Here is a 19574-nt window from a genome sequence, read left to right on the forward strand (position 1 = left end):
CTTCTAGCTCGCAGGGTGAGCCCTCCAAGAGGACTGTGACTCTCAGCCTTTTTGGTCGCTTAGGGCGGACCTGATGTATTGTGGTGAGATACGTTCGCAACTCCTCTCTCTGGGTCAACTCTATCTCATCATCTACATCCTGAAAATACTCTCGTTGAGCGTCTTGATAGAATGCTCTTTCAGCTCTTTGTGTGTATTCTCTCTGGGGATACGTTCGCTCAGCTCCTTGTGAGTAATCTCTCTGGGGATACGCTCGCTCAGCTCTTTGGGAATTTTCTCTCTGGGTATACACTTGTGGATTTCTCTCTGGGCGCCCTTTCTGATTCCGCCAAACCCCTGGGTTGGGCTTCTGTTGGCGGTACATGGGTGGCTGCCATGAGGCAGGGACTCCGCTCCGGCACACTCGTGCGATGTGCCCAAGTTTGTTGCAGTGCGAACAAACAACGTTCCTGAACCTACAAGTAGACCTGGGGTGATTCCCTCCGCAACTTGCGCAGGGCGGCAAGCGGGATCCGGGTCTCCCCCCAGGCCTCATGTGACTGCTCCGCATCATGTGACTGTCCTCGAACTCAGGATTCTCGTATTCGGGGCTTGTGTCCTCGTAGTGTACTCTGGTTTGCCTCGGTGCTGGCTGGTTTACGTTGGCCCCTCGTTGTATGGTCACCGATGATTTCTCTGCTGACTCTGACGCTCTTGCTTCGTTCAGCGCTATCTGTAGGGTTAAATTCGGGTTTGCCAACAGCTTCTTTTGTAGAGAAATGTCTCTTAACCCACAGATGAGCTGCGCTAAGATGTGCTCGTCCAGATCCCTGAACTCGCAGTGAGTTGCTGCTTTTCGTAGGGCTGCAACATATTGATTGATGGATTCTCCCGCCTTCTGGTTCCTCGTGTTGAATTCCTTGCGGCAGACATGGCGGGAAGGTTTTGGCGCGTAATGAGTTTGCAGGGCCTGTTGCAACGCCGTCCACGATACTGCCTGTATTGGAGTAGGCGCGGTGAGGTCTCTGGCCGTATTGAAGACTTCCTTTCCACGGTAGCCGAGGAAGATGTTTTTCTTCCTCGCGTCGGTGATCCCCGTGTATTCGTTTGCTTCGAGGAAACACTCGAAACGAATCATGAAGGCTTCCCATTCGTCGTTTGCTGGGTCGAAAGGAGCGGGGGGAGCATGCATCGCCATCTTCTCTGTTTGAATTTGCCGCGCTGCGGTGATCTGAGATGGCTGCCGGAATTTCTGCCGAATTCCTGGGCTGGATCAAATCCGGAGATTCTGGAGGTAGCGTTCTTCGTCCTATCTGCCTCTCGATCCCACCTTCGTCGCCAATGTTAGATCTGGGCAACGAGAGACAGACTGCGGACACGTAGTGACTTAACAGCTCTTTATTAGTAGTAGTAATGATCCAGCTTTCTCTGTGGTCGGAGGGTTCCCCTTTTATAGGGATCGGGTACGCCCCTCGACCAATCAGAACGATACCTGTTTCCCGCTGTAGCAGCGGACCAGAGGGGAGACTTACTACGATATATGCTAATATCTAACAGACCACTTACTGTTTTGTCTATGTTTGGAGCCAATAAATTAATAGTCGTGATGCCAAACATATTCTGAAGAGGGGAAACAAAAGTTTCTGGCTCATTTTTTACAGTATGCGACACTGTGGAAAGTAATGACTGACCAATTTTTGTTTTTTAAAAATATCAGTCATCCGAGCAGTGATAAGGAAGATTGTCTCTGTTTACCCATAACAAAAGATAGACTTTCTTTAAAAAAATGTTTCTTTTAAATAGAAAGGGATATTCTTTTTTTATAAAACTCATTCAGTTTTTTTCAGCAAGTTTCTAAATACTTGAAAATTATCTTGCCATATGTGTAGATGAAGTTGAGATACAGAAATCAAGACAGGCTAAGTAAAGGTGTTATGTCAATCCAACAAGTTAGCTCACTTTATGCTTGGAACTGGGGAGGGGGGGGAGGAGGAGGAGGAGAATCCTAATCTGCATTTATTTATGATACCCATCCTCTCTTCCTAACTCTGTCTATCAGTAAAAACTGTGTATCTGAAAATTAAATTATGGTATATACTTTTTATGTTTCTTGCAAACGCTGCCAGATCTGATAGGATGAGGATGAGGATTTTTTGTGTCTTTTAATGACCCCGTAATCCCATGCATCAGGGTGGAGTCGGGACAACTGAATGGAGCTGAATGTTTACTGGCCGAATGCCCTTCCTGTCACCAATGCAGAGTTTGCTGCAGATATTTTCTCATTGTGTCCAGAAAGAAAAAATATCTGCTGCTACCTAGTATCGAACTCACAGCCTCCTGATGTGAAGCGAGAGCTCTAGGCCACTGCAACACTCCTAGGATGAGGATGATTGTCCCATTTTTTTATTTTGTACAACGCAATGCTTTCTACTTCAATTCCGCTCCCACAAAATACCCTCCAGTAAAATGTTTCACTTGGTTTTTTAAAACTTGCCATACCAGTCTTTGTGTCTATTGTTTTGTTTCTCACATTTCTGCCAAATATTTTTACTCACCTTAAAAAAGATATAGAGAATAAAATACACAATGTATTATTGAAGATCATTTCCCTTTGAACAGTTCCCCCCTTTAAGTCCTTTTCAACCATTTTCATTAATATCATACATTGGTTGCTTGTGAGGTTTAATTTATATGATGGCTTTGTTTATTAGCTGCTCAGAGTCACCTATACATATAAATCAATCTATTAGTGAATAAAAAGGTGCCTATAATGGATTTGTTTTCCCCATTATCTGAATAGGCAAGGAATTGATTCCATTGGAACAAATATTTTTTAGAAGGAATGAAGGTGAATATACATGCTGAAGGATCCAAGGTTCTCTCTTCCGAGCTTTTGGACTTGTGCTGAAGCCCATCCTTGGAGAACTTCTCTCTGCCAGAATGTGGGCTATTCTATGTGTTGTATTTACTTTTTAGAAAGATGCGTAGATTTTGGATCAAATAGATAACCAGAATGGGCATGTGTGCTTGAATGCATACATACCCAAAATAAAATTTGCATATTAGGGAAATGCAAACATAAAATGTTTGTGGGAAAGCCAGAACATGAATATTAATAGGGATTATCACAATGCTCTCACCAACAAGGTTTATTGAACTAAAAGGAATAAAGCTATAGGAATTTCAGTTGCAACTTCAAATGCATTTCAATTTCAACTCACTTAGAACTAATTTATTCCTTGAAATGTCTTAGGGCTTAGCCCGTTTCTTTTTAATGATTGTCCTGTGAACTGGGGAGGAAGAAGATCACTGTGCAGATTATGGGACACTCTTCTGAATCTTGATCAGTCAGCAAATCACCTTATTATATTCTCTTTTGATTAATCACCCAGGGGTGTGAAGCAATTCATCACTGTTATTTTCCAACCTGTTGGAACAAGGTTAAAGGCAAGCAAGATCATCCAATGTCCCATCCCACAATTCTTGGCATTGACAATGAGACCAATTATTTTTTGATCCCTCTTGCTCCCCTTTCAAGATGGCTGCTGCAGGGTAAGTGTTTTTTTGCGGGTTCTTTGGCAGTGCTGCTCCCTGGTTTTGAATGGGAGCACTCACCAAGGATGACTTTTGGAAGATCGTGCACCCAGTGGGGAAAGAGGGGTCTTGAAGATTCCACAGAAGGAACTCTATAAGCAATTGAAAAGTCACTGGGCGTATCCATCTTCCTGTCAAACAAATTTGCTTTCTAAGCATGCAAGAATTCTTTCACTTTTTGACGTTATTGTTTTATTTTGCTTTTTGCTTTAAAAGTTGATCAGTGATTGAATGCTGATTTATTTCCACCCATTGCTGGATTTTAATTGCTTCCTCCCCCCTTTTTAAAAAAAAGATACGTTGTTCTGGATAACCTTTGTTTCTTCCATATGGAAAGCAGGGTGGTGGTCAGATGAACAGTATCTGAAATTTCAGAAAGAAGGGTGGGGAAATATGCAGCTTTTAACTGAATTTATCCTACAAAAACTTGATCCAACTTTAATATTTATTGAAAGAATGGTAGAATCTCACCTTTGGATAAAAATACACAAAAGGACTTTGATCCAGTTCCAGATCAAAGAGATAGTCTCATGGCTGAAGAACCAGTGAAGTGGATTTCATCTGTTGTTCTGAAATTTATGTAAGTCTCCAACATTACAGCCTCAGCTAGAAGGGGGCGGGGGGGGGGAAGAGAAATTCCTTTCCACTACGAAGGTGGAGGGAGTCTGGATGGATTTAATAGAATAGAATAGAATAACAGAGCTGGAGGGGACCTTGGAGGTCTTCTAGTCCAACCCCCTGCTTAGGCAGGAAACCCTTCAGACAAATGGTTCTCCAACATCTTCTTAAAAACTTCCAGTCTGGGAGCATTCACAACTTCTGGAGGCAAATTGTTCTCACTGTCATGAAATTTATCCTCAGTTCTAAGTTGCTTCTCTCCTTGATTAGTTTCCACCCATTGCTTCTTGTTCTGCCTCAGGTGCTTTGGAGAATAGTTTAACTCCCTCTTCTTTGTGGCAACCCCTGAGATATTGGAACACTACTATCCTGTCTCCCCTGGTCCTTCTTTTCATCAGACTAGACATTTCATTGGACTAGAAAGACTAGTTTTTTTTTACTGTTAATTGGTAACTATTTCTGCTTGCACTCTGACTCAAAGATAGACCTATTCTGGCGACTGACTTTTCTACATTTAATTAAATAACAAATTACAAGAGTGGATATTAGGAAACAAACATGGATTTTTGACACAGAATGATCTGTTTATAACTTTTTGGATAATCCAAAATATTACAACTTTATTGTAATATTGTAGATAAATCTTAACAATTCTCCTCCTACTTCCAACTCTATTATTCTATGTTCTGCATTCCTCTGTCAACTCACAGTTTAGGAGGAGATGGAGTGTGTTTTTTTGCATTAATCATCTTCTTTTGAGTGAGTGCTCCATCACTGGAGGCTTTTGAGAAGAGATTGGACAGCCGCTTATCTGGCCCTGCTCTCTTGCTTGAGCATGGGGGTTGGACTAGAAGACCTTCAAGGCATCTCCCAACCTTATTATTCTGTTAATTCTGTTCATTCTCATTATCTCTTTAGGAAAGCTTAAAAGATTCCCCATTCCTGATTATTTACTTCCCATGACAAGATAACATAACATAAATATGATATAGGGTATCTTGCTTGAACAGAGGGTTGGACTAGAAGACCTCCAAGGCCCCTTCCAATTCCTCTGTTATTCTCTTACTGATGGACATACACATAGGACAAATCTAGAAGTTCCATCTAGAGATGAATGGAAAAAAGAAATGGAGTTTTCTGAGAAACTTTTTAAACCCCTTTATTTTTCATAGAGTCCAACTATATTTCCAGAGTCCTTAAGCAGGAGTGGATGACATGTGACTAGAAAATTGCATCAGTGGGAAATGGCTTTGTTTTGTCTTTTCAAGGCTGAGAACATTCATCTTCCCAGGGTTCTTTTTTGTCGTTGTTAAAATAATAATGATAGATTATGCCTAATAATTGGAAGACTCCTGTGGAAAAGCAATTAAAGTAAACTATGCATTCTACCTCTTGTTTATTCTGAGCTTAAATGGTAGCCTTGATTTCCTGCACTAAATATCACCTCTATAGAAAAGATGACATTTAATTTAGCTACTGAATTGAAGTTAAAAGCAAGCAATTAATGGGGGAAGGGGGGAGGGAGGAGGACTTCCATTGCACGATGGCCATCTTTGTTTTTGGGAGTTGTATGCACACTGTTCCAAAGTGTTTAAACAGAAAGCCTGGGGATGGGGGGGTGGGGGTGGGGGTGAGGATGCTGCCTTCTTTAAAAAAAAATGTTATGCTACTACAGAAGCTAGTGAATTTTTAAAACTCCGGATTTTGAAGCAAAAGTCTCTACATGGACAAATAAGTTCATTTAGAAGTTGTACAAGCATTTCCTTTTAAACTTACTCTTTTTCCGTTCCTATGCTAGCTCCTTTATTTTATTTACTTTGATCTGTCCCAATGCTCAGGATGACAAACAGAGGCAAGACTGAGCTGAAGGCTAATAGACTTTATTTAGGCTAACAATTAGCTCTAACCAGTGGATGCTTGACTCACTACCACAACAGCCATTCAGCACTTTTGACAGCTCTTTTATACCCGGCGCTGTCTGACGCATAACCAATCAGAGCATGCCCTGCTTCCCACGCTGGGAACAAACCAAAGGGAAAGCAGGATGTAGTTTGTCAAACATGTACAAGATAACAGGTATAAACATGGACTTAAACAAAGGAAATGAGTACAAATAAATGGGGACAGTAGGACAGGGACAGTAGCAGTGGTGGATTCATTTTTTTTACTACTGGTTCTATAGGTGTGGCTTAGTGGGTGTGGTATGGCTTGGTGGGCATGGCTTGGTGGGTGTGGCAGGGAAATATCCATTCCCTCCCCACTCCAGGGGAAGGTTATTGCAAAATCCCCATTCCCTCCTGATCAGCTGGGACTCGGGAAGTAGGGAATAGATGGGGGCGGGGTCAGTCAGAGGTGGTATTTACTACCCTCTTTTAAACCAGCAGTCCTCTCTGTCCAAAATGTGGACTTTGCTGTCTTCAAATGTGGGGCCTTTGTCTTTAAATGCAGATGGACTGCTGAATCTAGTCCTGATGGGTTTGATGTCCTATGTTGTGCCATGCGTTTATGAAGTGATTGTTTTGTTTCCCTAGTGCACAGATCTGCAAATCCTTCCATTCCCCACCACCCAGTCAAAGCTGAAGAAGCTTCTTGGATGAGAAGCAAAATGTCTTCAAAGAAAAACACGAAGTTCAGTTGCTTCTTGTAAAAAGCACCTTTGGGACAACCATGACCTGGAGAACTCAGAATCTCCACATACTTAAAATCTATTGGTCACTTACTGTAGATCAGCTTATTTCCCTTCCAAAATCTAGTTTTGGAGAAAAACCTATTTCTTTATGGTACCCGATGTTGAATGTTGAAGACACATCATGGACAGAATGCTTTCAGAGGCCTTTAGGACAAATGAAATACTTAGATGCCCTTTTTTAAAACACACACACACACAAAAACAAACCTCACCCTTCTGTTAAAGGATTGTCCTCCCACACTGGCCATCTGTTGCAGATAAATTGGGTTAATTGGTTTGCTTTCTCATATGAAGCAAGTGAAACTGTGCAGTCAGCATTCATTCTGCTTTTGTGGCATCAGTTAAAGCCAGGAAAAATAGTCCTCAACATGCAACCATTTGTTTAGTGGTGGTTTGAGGTTACAAGTGCACTGAAAAAAGTGACCTCTGACCATTTCCTCCTTACAATCATTGCAGATGGAGATGCTGAGAAACGGACTCATATTTATGATGGGACCATGTGATCCCCTTGTAGGACCTTCTGACCAGCAAAGTCAATGGGGAAGCTGGGTTCACTTAACAACTGGGTTACTAACTTAAAAACCGCAGGGATTCACTCAACCACTGTGGCAAGAAAGGACGTAAAATGGAGCAAAATTAACTCAACAAATGTTTCGCTTAGCAGCAGAAAATTGGACTCATTTGTGGTTGTAAGTCGAGGACTTACTTCTGTGTTTCCCCAAAAATACGACAGGGTCTTATTTTCTTTTTACTTACAAAATATGGCCTTGGACTTATTATAGGGGAGGGCTTATTGTTTTGGGGTTGCCGGATGGCTGCTCACTTGCGAACTGGCTCCCGAAGACCGGGGACAGCCTCAGGGGCGAAGCAGCCATGAGGTGACCAAGCTCATGTGCAACCGCCTGGCAAACCCCCTCTCCAGCTGGGCAAAGTGCCATTCACTGACCTAGGGGGTATCACTAAGGCGCCAAGCCACATGGCCCTCTGCCCACTCCCCAGCTCCTGCGGCTTGGCACATTAGGGATACCCAATAGGTGAGTGCATGGAGCTCTGCCCACCTGGAGAAGGGGGTTGCGTGAGCACCTGTTCTGCCTCCAGCAGGCATGCCTCCTAGCCTCAACATGTCTGGTCCAACTCTCCCTGCAGCAGCAGCTGCCACCGCCACACTCCAAGCATAATATCTTCTCCGGTTCCAAACTCTGTAAGAGAGCCTTCCGGACAGAGTCTTCCAGCAGCCAGCCCACAACCATAGAGTGCACTCCTAGAGCGGCCGCTGCTGGAAGACTCAGTAGCCAAGTTTTGGAGTTTGGAAGTGGAGAAGACCATTTGCTCAGAGCGTGGCGGTGGCGGCTGGTGCTGCAGGGAGAGCTGGGCCTGGAAATGTTGAGGCTAGGAGGCCTGCCTGCTGGAGGCGGAACAGGTGCTCGCGCAACCCCCTTCTCCAGGCAAGCAGAGCTCGATGCACTGACCTAGTGGATATCCCTAATGTGCCAAGCCGTGGGAGCTGGGGAGCGGACAGAGCGCCACGTGGCTTTGTGTCTTAGTGATACCCCCTAGTAAGTGAATGGCGCTCTGCCTGGCTGGAGAGGGGGTTTGCTGGGCAGTTGCTCATGAGCTTGGTCATTTCATGGCTGCTTCGCCCCTGAGGCTGTGCCCGGCTCTTCGGGAGCCAGTTCTCAAGGGAGCAGCCGCACGGCAACTCCCTCTTCTGGCCAGGCACAACGCCACTCCCCAACCTAGCGGTATCCCGAAGGCGCCAAGCAATGTGAGCGCCTTTCTCCCCCCGCCCCAGCTCCTGCGGCTTAGCACCTTCAGGATACCGCTGTGTCAGTGAGCAGTGCTCTGCCTGGCCAGAGGGGGGGGTTGTTCAGGGGGGTTATTTTCGGGGGTGGGCTTATATTTTTGCCCACGCGAAAATGTGGCAAAGCTTTAGTTTCAGGACAGGTTGTATTTTCAGGGAAACACAGTTGTAAGAAAGACCTTTGTTGTTTGGCTTCTCCCAAGGGCAGAGCTGAAGCTAAGGGGGCATTCTTTTAATGCATGTCTTTGATAACTGCAATAACTGCTGCTGTGACGGTCAACACAACAGAAATGTTGCAAAGGGATCAGAGGGATATTATGAGCCCCCTTGGGAGGGAGATGAATGGTTAAAGCATTTGCTATATAAACAAGCAAACAAACAAAAATGAGTGGCAAAGAGAAAGGAATTTAAGCATTCTCTATTACCTGGGACTTGAATTCCAAAGCAAGTACAACAGTCTTGCCAGATGCCTGCCTGCCACCCCCACCCCCCCTCTTCATGTGTGTTCAACTCTGGTTCACAAAGCAAACACAACAGCCTTGCCAGATGCCTGCCTGCCCCCACCCCCCACTCCATGTGTGTTCAACTCTGGTTCAGTTGAAAGAGTTATTGTGGTTGCATTCAGTGTGAACTTGGAGAAACTCAAAAAAGCAAAGGAGTGAAAAAGTTGTTTTCTCATTTCCTTTCACCTTTTCCTATTGTAATAGAAAATGCCCCCTCTTCCTTTCTCCGCAGGGTGTGATTAAAAACAGCTGACCCAGCACAATTGCTGCTCTTCCATTCGTATGCTCGCAAATCAATTACTGAGGTAGAAACAGGAAGCATAAATATGAATCCTTTCCTTTCATCTTATCCTCCATGCCTAAGCGAAGCTCTCCGCTGTTGGCATGTTAAATCTTTGCATTCAGACTGGTTCCTAGAAAAGTGGTAGTGTCAGAGGAGAAATCTCAGTCCTTCTGTTTGAATACAACACATCCATGAAGGAAACAGGTCAACATAACATTTTATCAGGATCATCTTGGTATTAAATTTGGTGAATGTTTGATGGTCTGGACTAGAGGAATTTAAACATAACAGTTTTTATTTTATTTTATTTGATGCTCTGGAGGAATTGAAACATACTGGTTGCAGGAAATGGGTATGTCTTGTTTAATGACTAGAAAAAAACTGGGGTGACATGATAGCAGTCTCCCAATATTTCAGGGGTTGCCACAAGAAAGAGAGGCTCAGCCTATTCTCCAAAGCACCAGAAGGCAGAACAAGAAACAATGGATGTTTCTTCTCATCAAGGAGAGAAGCAACCTGGAACTAAGGAGAAACTTCCTAACAATGAGAACAATTAACTAGCCTTCAGAAGTTGTGAGTGCTCCTTCACTGGAGGTTTTCAAGAAGAGACCCGACAGCCATTTTTCTCCTGCTTGAACAGAGGGTTGGACTAGAAGACCTCTGAGGTCCCTTCCAACTCTGTTAATTCTGTTATTCTGTTATCTTGTCAACATCCAGCTTGGCATCTACATCTCTCATTATTTGAACTTGTCATATATACTGTAAAACAACTGCAGATTCCATCCTAGGCATCTAAAAAAAGAAGCCTGGAATGGGAAGCCTCTAAATGGGGAAAATAATAATTAAACAATGAACTGGTAACATTTTGCTTAATTGTTAGCATTCTAATCAACCCAAACTCTATGGCACAGTAAATTCTAGTGTGCAGGGGTATGAAGTGTATTAAAAGAAAACAAATCTCCATGGCTTTTCTAATTGGCTTTCGTTAACACCAAAACCAAAACTAAATGAGCTTTATATGAGTGGAAGATTTTTGATCCCGCCTATTGCTTTCATTCACAGCTACTCGGTGCTTAAAGGGCTGCACAGGGTGTATGATGTTATTGTTATTCTTGTAGCTTCACAATGTGGTTCTGGTTCTGTTTCCCTTTGCTTAGCAAGAAAAAGCAAGACTAAGTGAAGCAGATGCTGAGCATCTTGGCAGAATGGGCGCTTAGGCAATTTCCTCCTGCAAATGTGATACAGAAAGTGGCCTTTGAAAATTGCCCTGCTTTAAACAGAAGGGCCAAGAGCATCAGTTAAGTTTCTCATATCTTCCAACTGGGTTCAAAAGTGATGATGCCCTTTGCAGCTTTTCAGATTTCCTCCTGTGTGAATGACTTTCAGCTTTATAAAACATTTGTTTTCTTGGTTGATACAGAATATAAATTAACACCCAATTCCTTCCTTCCTTCCTTCCTTCCTTCCTTCCTTCCTTCCTTCCTTCCTTCCTTCCTTCCTTCCTTCCTTCCTTCCTTCTTTCTTACTTTCTTACTTTCTTTCCTTCTTCTTCACCTTCACCTTCTCTTCCTCCTCCTCCTCCTCCTCCCCCTCCTCCTCCTCCTCCTCCTCCTCCTCCTCCTCCTCCCAAAACAATTTTTTTCTCTTTCTCATATTCCAGGTCTGTTTTATTGCATGTTTTTGTAGTCTCTTAAGGAGATGCAGATTGTAAACTGATAAGCCAACCAGTTAGCTCCAAGGTTCTGTCCAATTCTGTTATTCTATTCTGTTCTAATAATTCAGTCTTAACAGACAGACGGACAGACACACACAAACACACAAGACGTTCATGATTTAAACACAAATGCCATTTCCAACACTGTTAGTCCACTATCTGTGGTTGGTTTACAGTTCTCTAATGTTGCTGCTTCTGCCACTTTTAATTAGTGGCTTCTGCTCCAACCCCAGGTTATTATCCTCATCATCTGAAGGTCATGCTGTCTAAACCAAATTAAACTTGTTTGCTTTTTCTTAGCCTTCATTTGAACAGACCATTAACACAATTTGGGTATTTTCAAACACATTTCTGGGAAGATTTGCCTGTGGAGTCTACTTAAGAAATGAAAACCATTTTTATTTTTTTATTTTTTTCTTGCGTGTAAAAATACCTTAGTGGTTAAAGGCAAACTTAGATTATTAAAGTGAGTGGAGTCTCACTTCTGGCCAGGACTTAACTGGATGTCATCTAATACCTGCATCAGTGCCCCCCCACCCCAAGCCTTTTGGCTGCCAGGGACCACTTCTTTCTGTGAACCGGGAATGTGTGTGAGTGTGTGTGTGTGTGTGTGTGTGGTTTCGCACACTGCCTGCATCCCATGCATGCACAGCTGGGGCTTTGCTCACGTGCAGTTCCTGGTGGGCCATGGGCCTGTGCCAGAGTTGCAGACTCCCATCTTCACAACCTGGATACAATTCTTCCTAAATGAAAAACAAGTTGAGATTTATTTGGGCTTTTTTTTGGGGGGGGGAAAACCACATTGTGGTTACTAGCAAATTATGGAAATCCATGCATCAGCCAGATTTTTTTTTTTTGGGGGGGGGGGTATTCATTTACTAACATTAGCAAGCACAGTGAGTGGCAAATAAATCTAAGGGGGGGGGGGTGTCAGAAGTGAGTTACTTAGAATTATGATGAGTTCCACGAACAGTAATTTTTGTATTGTTAAGGTCTGCATGCTATTTCCCAGTAAAGAGTTAGGGAATGTTTAGATCTGTGCAGTAAATCTGTGATTAAAATAAGAAAGCCTTTTTCACCACAAACTTGGCAGGATGTTAACATTGTGATTATGATGATGGCACGGAGAGATACTTTATACTTGCAGTGTTTCTGCCTCATTGGATGTCAAAAGTATATTCTTGAGGACTATTTCTTACACAATTGCAGAGGCTGTTTTTGCTTAAGAAATCTTCAACTTTTTAAAAAAAGTCCTGTTATCTACCCATTAACTTTATGTTTCAAGCCTGTTTGCGTTCTCTCTCTTGTGTGCCTAGAAGCTACTGAAACAAGTTTCTCTGCCTGAATCACATTGTGAGGAAAATGCAAAATAAATGCAGAAAAAATTATAACATGCATACAAAAAAATATTATTATAGTTTGTCACACAGTCAACGAGCTGTTTACATTGTATTTGGCATCACTATTTGCTTAACAAGTCATTCCCAAAAAACTGGGAGACATATCTTGATCTTTGATCATGTCTGCTGATGGCAGGATACATCAAAGGGCATGTATTCGTTCAGCTGGGGAAGGGCATTAGCTCCAAGAGGGTCAATGGAAAGCAAGTCTTTGCTCTCTTTAGAAGAGCTGACAGTCAAATTTCAGGGTGTCACTTAAGCAGGCAGATGAGTGAAGAGTCCATGGTTTAAGTCATTTTTCTTCTGAAAATCTCTTGACACTTGACGGGAGTCACTCTGCCCTCTGACTAGACCAAAGCCTTTCATATTATGCATTAGGTCCCTTCAACATTAACAGACTGCAAGAGAACAGTTTTAGTATCACTGCACATTGAATTGCCCAGATTTTCTATTCACGCATCATTTAACTTTGTGCATAGATCCGTAGTAAAGTGTGCACTACCTAATAATACATGCAGATGTTTTGTGTCCACCCTACGTAACTTATTTAGTTGTCATGAAAGATACTTGATTTGTTTTTTTTCCCCTCATGGTAGAAAAATACTAGCCTTTTATTTCTCTTCTTCCAGACATGGAAAGTAAGGATGAACATGGAATGTTGTGCAATAGGAAAGCTTCTTTTCATTCCTTCTAATACCTCCTGCATCTTCTTAGGTTATATCATTGCTTCATTGCACGGTCAGCCAGACATTCAGACTGGAGTTGACATTTTTATCCGCCTTTCAAGGACATGTGATAGTCAGATCTGGATGTTTGACAGTGTTACTGTAAGGTCTTGCCTCTCCAATCTTCCCAAGAAAGCAATTGAAACCGAAGTTGTTCCAAAAGGAGCTTTTATTGAAAGGGTTGTGATAGCAAGAGGTCTAGGCAGGAACTAAATCTTCCCATTTAACCAGAAAATTTAAAGCAGTGCAAACAAAACCCCTCCTACTGCATAGCAATGCAGGAAACAGAAACTTCATATAGGGATCCCTCCAATCCTCCCCTCTCCCACCAGAATGCCAGCATCCCAATAGAAATATATTGGTCCTGACATTTACAGATATTGTTGCAGGATGTAAGTGTCAGCGTTCCAAATATTATGCAGAATTAAATCAGAGTCCAAGGCAGAGCTATCCTTCAAGTTCCAATTTAATAAGACAGACATGTTGGCACAAACTGTGGAATCCCAAATCTAAAAGCTTCCTGGGAATCCACCCAGTTGAAAGTTCATGATCTTATCCTTACACCCATAAATCCATCACATGGTCCAGTCTTCTTCGCCCACTCTGGCATTTCCACCCATCTAGTTCCAGTCAGATGCAGAGGTGCAGACACAAAAGATGACCTTGGGCTTCTAGAAAAGAATGACAGCAACATTTTATGGTGCTATCTTGATTATTGCTCTGTACGTCGCCCCGAGTCCCTGTGGGGAGAGGGGGCGACTAATAAGTTCAATAAAATAAATAATAATAATAAACACATTCTACAATTCTACTCCTTTCTATTCCTTCTCCCAATTACTACACAGCATAATGAAAGAATAGAGAGTGTGGCAGGCCAAAGATCCTAAAAAGGAATATAACTGCAGGCCTGACAGTAAGCTGAGTGAAGCTGCCTTTTGCAATTGACCGATGTTGAATTTGTCAATGGTGTTCAAGTGGTGCTCCAGATGCTTTGGGATTGCACCCAAAGCACCTATGACTATTGGTGCTACCTTTGCTTTTTTTTTCTGCCAGAGTCATTCTATTTCTATTTGCAGGTCTTTGTGTATTTTGTGATCTCCTCCAGTTCTTTCTCTTCTATTTTGAAGACTGCATTTGGCATTTATATCTGCCTATAAAGTTCTTCCAAAAGACCTGGGATAGGCAGATGTTATTGCTTGATGATGTTAGTAAATAGAATTGTAGGGTATAAGATTCTCAAGAAAAACTGCCTTTTGAAATTGCAATTGAACACCATCAACATTGACAAAAATTTGTCAATGTTTCTCAATGTTGATGACATTCACGTGGTGCTTTATTGTTATTATTATTATAGCTCATTTGCACAATCAGCCAGATGTTCAAGCTGGATTTGGCATTTTCATCCACCTAGAGAGTCCTTTCCAAGGACCTGGGATACGGGGATGTGGATGTTTCATAGTATTAAATTACTATTACTATTATTATTACTATTATTATTATTGCATCAACAGAATTGTATCACAGCGGCCAGTTGTTTCGCCGGATTTGGCATTAATTACTAGTCGGGCCCCACCCAGGGGCCTAGGACGTCGTAACGTATTTTCGTAATATGTGTGCTGATCCAAGCAGTGCAGCCTTTTGCATTTGACTGATGGTGATTTTGTCAATTTTTAACTGTTTTAAATGTAATTCCAGTGCTTTTGGAATAGCACCCAGTGTGCCGATTACCACTGGAATTAGCACTGCTGGTTTGTGCCATAATCGTTGGATTTCGATTTTTAAATCCTGGTATTTCGCGATTTTTTCATATTCCTTCTTGGCTACCCTGCTATCAGCTGGTATTGCGATGTCTATGATTGTAACCTTATTTTTCTCAACCAGTGTGATGTCTGGTGTATTATGCACCAGTATTTTATCCATTTGTATGCGAAAATCCCACAAGATCTTGACCATCTGACCCTTGATGACTTTTTCAGGCTTATGTTCCCACCAGTTTGTTGCTGTTTTAATATTATAATTTTTGCACAAATTCCAGTGGATCATTTGTGCCACTGAATTGTGCCGCATTTTATAGTCAGTCTGCGCGATTTTTTTACAGCATCTGAGTATGTGGTCAACAGTTTCATCAGCCTCTTTGCAAAGTCTACATTTGGCATCATCGTAGGATTTTTCGATTTTGGCCTTAATGGCATTTGTGCGGATAGCTTGTTCTTGCGCAGCCAGGATTAGTGACTCTGTTTCTTTCTTTAATGTACCAGCTGTTAATCATAACCAAGTTTTTTCACTGTCCACTTTATCTTTTATGTTTTCCAGAAATTGGCCATGCAATGCTTTGTTCTGCCAGCTCTCCATTCTTAATTTTATCACATCTTTTCTATATTCTTGTTTCGTCTGTTGGGCCCTCAATAGATTTTTGTTCTTTACTTCGATTAATAGATGTTCTTGACTTTCTTTTAAATAATCAGCCAGTGCATGTTTTTCTTCTTCAACTATTTGCTTCACTTGTAATAATCCTCTGCCACCTGATTTTCGGGGCAAGTATAGTCTATCAGTGTCACCACGTGGATGTAAACTGTAGTGCATTGTCATTAGTTTCCTGGTTTTTCGGTCCAAAATGTCCAAATCAGCTTGTGTCCAGTTAACTATACCAGCTGTGTATCTTATAACTGGTATTGCCTAGGTGTTTATGGCCTTGATTGTATTTCCACCATTCAATTTAGATTTCAAAATTTTCCTAACCCTATTGGTGTACTCTCCCCTGACAATAGTTTTTACTTCTCCATGCTTGATGTTATCCAACTGCAGAATGCCTAAGTATTTGTAGGCTTCATTTTCGTTGCATTTAATTAGTTGGCCATTGGGCATTTCAATTCCCTCACATGTAGTGATTTTGCCCCTTTTTATGGATACAGTGGCACATTTTTCCATGCCAAACTGCATTGAAATATTGGTGCTGAATACTCGGACTGTGTTTGTCAATGATTGGATTTCTATTTCTGACTTTCCATAGAGTTTCAAATCATCCATATATAATAAATGCGAATTTTTTTCGGCTTCTTTGGCTGTTTGGTAGCCTAATTTCATTTTTTTAAAGATTACTGATAGTGGGATCATCGCGATGATGAAGAGAAGAGGTGAAAGTGAATCACCCTGGAAAATTCCTTGCTTGATATTAACCATTCCGTAGTTCTCGTTCCCTACTGCCAACTTAGTTCTCCATTGTTTCATTGCCTTTTCAGTAAAGGATGTAATATTTTTGCTAATGCCAGTTGTTTCTAAGCATTTTATGATCCAACTGTGTGGCAATGAGTCGAATGCCTTTTTGTAATCGATCCAGACCATATTCAAGTTCGTTTTTCTGTTCTTACAATTTTCTAATATCATTTTATCAATTAGGAGCTTTTGTGCCCCTGCTCCTTCTTTTGTTGCCTTTCTGCTGTACTGGCAAGATGTTGTTTGTTTCCAAATAATCCATAATGTTATCTGCAATAATGCCTGTGAGTAATTTGAAGGTTGTTGGCAAGCATGTTATTGGTCTGTAGTTTTCAGGTACTGTTCCTTTAGTTGCATCTTTCTGAATCAAGTATGTTTTTCAGTTGTCAACCATTCATCAATTTGGCCATTTTGTAAAATCTCATTCAGTTGCCTGGTCAATATTGCATGTAAACTGGTCAGATATTTGAGCCAGAAACCATGTAATTGGTCCTTTCCAGGTGATATCCAATTCTTTACTTTTTTTACTCGATTTTTGAACATCTCAGTTGTTTTTTCTAATACTTGCATTTGTTTGTTGCCAATGCTTTTCTCAAAGTCATGTATCCATTTTGCTTCCTTATTGTAGTCCTTTGCATTTTCCCACAATTCTTTCCAGAATTCAACTGTGGCCTGCTTTTCTGGTTTTTGACTTTTGGTGCCACCATTCACATTAAGACTTTGATAAAAACGCCGTTGGTCCGATCGAAATTGCTGATTTTGTTTATACTGGATGATTCGTGCCTCATATATTTCAATTTTCCTAGCTGTTGCTGTTATCTGCTGTTTTACAATCTCTACAGCTTCATTGATGTTTCTTGTATCCAATCTATACCTTCTGATTAGCTGATCTATAATTTTGTTGTTTTTAAGCCGTTGCTCACACATGTTCTTCAAGTTGCTAGCATCTGCCCTTAATTTTTTGACTTTTTGTTCTAATCGGATTTTCCACTTTGGCTTTGATACTTTTTTGGTTGTGTAACTAGGTGCTTTGATTTTAATGCCTAGTTCATTACTGACTATTGCAGCTGCGCTGTACATTAACTGGTTCGTTTCTAAGATGGATCCTGATTCAATTGTTGAAAGCACTGCATTAACCATTTTCATGATAGGGGCCAAAATTTTCTTAGGCACAGTTTTTAATGATGGTAAACGTTGCCGTTCCTTATTAAATAGAAAATGCTCTATGATCTTGTCCTTCAATTCTTTTTGTTTTTGAGTTAGTTCATCAGTTGGTTCAGTGATAACTGGTTCTGGTGATAGTGTTGTTATTTCCTCCCCGACAGCTTCTTCTGGGAGCTCTTTAGGTGTGTCTTCAGTATCAGTTATTTCTGCTTGTGATGTTGTTTTCTTAGTTTTGCAATTTGCCTGAATTTCCTCATTATTATTATTATTATTATTATTATTATTATTATTATTATTATTATTATTATTATTATTATTATTATTATTATTTCCATGCATATAAAGCATGAAATTCTGCTCTGATGCTAATTGCTTATCCCTTTCTAAGCTACCTGAAGCAATAAAAGTTCTCATGGCACTAATACACATTCCTGGTAACTATTCTTTAATGGGCCTGCAAATTTGTTCTGTGGCATTGCTGAAGGCTCTCCTCCATAATTACTTTTAGATATAGTCTCACCCATATGCTGCATACAATAGTGGGCCCTGGACAGCCTATGTTGATGCTGTTTTCCAAATTCTAATGATTTACTATGGAAACCTAGATGTTATCAATTTATCAAGGCCTTTGATAATTTAACCACTCAATAAATGATTCATCCTCAAGAGATAGTTGCAGCAATTAATTCTCTGCAGGGACAGGACAACTGAAAATTCTCCAGTCTGCACTTTGTGCTTCTCATATATGTTAGTGATGAGAGATTTCAAGATATCTTTCAGTGTTTGTATGAAAAGTAGGATAAGATTAAGTCTTTCAATCTCAAAATGTGATTCAAAAGTGAATTACAGATCTCTTTACAGTATCTAACCAATAAAGGAAGAATCTTTTATACTTTTTTCCTAAAAAAGATAAATCTAATGGAAAACTATCGCTTATAGAAAACAGCTTTCCTAATTAATAATCACAATTATTATTAACAACAATGTCTACTTCATCCAGTGCCTCGGGAAGAACTTGATATGTGGACAAAAATGCCAAATCCAGTCTAAACATCTGACTGACTATGTAACTGGCAATAATTTGTTAAATTTACCAGTCTATCCTGCCCAATTTCTAGTAATTCAGATAGGCAATTAATCAATCATCAGAATAGAGCTGGAAGGGACCTTGGAGGTTTTCTAGTCCATCCCCTTGCTCAAGCAGGAGAGCCTACAGTATACCATTGCAGAGAAAAGGCTGTCCAATCTCTTCTTAAAAATCTCCAGTGATGAAGCACCCACAATTTGTGAAGGAAAGCTGTTGCACTGGTTAATAGTCTTCACTGTTAGGAAGCTTCTCCTAAATTCCAGGTTGCTTCTCTCCTTTGATTAGTTTCCATCTGTTCTTTCTTGTCTAGTGCTTTAGAAAATAAATTGACCCCTTCCTCTTTGTGTCAATCTCTCAAAGACTGGAATACTGCAATCATGTCCCCACTTGTCCTTTTCTCTACACTAGCCAAACCCAAATCCTGCAACCGTCCTTCATATGTTTTAGTTTCCAGTCTTTGATTATCTTAGTTGCTCTTCTTCACTTTTTCCAAAGTCTCAACATCTTTTTTGTAATGTGGTGATCAAAACTGGATTCAGTATTCCAGGTGTGGCCTTACTAAGGCTTTATAAAGTGGTACTAATACTTCATGTGATTTTGATTCCATGCCTCTGTTTATACAATCAAGAATTGCATTCACCTTTTTGGCTGCCACCGCATGTTGCTGGCTCATATTTAATTGCTTGTATTCCAGGTGTGGCCTTACTACTTCATAAAGCCTTGCTAAGTATTAATTAATTAATTAATGAGCAGAGACTTAAAAATAATAATACTGGAGGCTTCTCCTTCCATGAACGTCGTTAT

General features: G+C 41.1%; 1 protein-coding gene across 1 annotated transcript in view; it reads left to right on the forward strand.

Moving 5' to 3' along the window:
* NRG3 (neuregulin 3) overlaps nt 1-19574 on the forward strand; it is a gene marked incomplete at its 3' end in the record, with an annotated part of 645607 nt that overhangs the window by 120617 nt on the left and 505416 nt on the right. The gene's annotated exons all lie outside the window — the stretch shown is intronic.

The sequence above is a fragment of the Natrix helvetica genome (assembly GCF_964273705.1).
Source record: "Natrix helvetica genome assembly, chromosome: 5".
Taxonomy (NCBI): Eukaryota; Metazoa; Chordata; class Lepidosauria; order Squamata; family Natricidae; genus Natrix; species Natrix helvetica.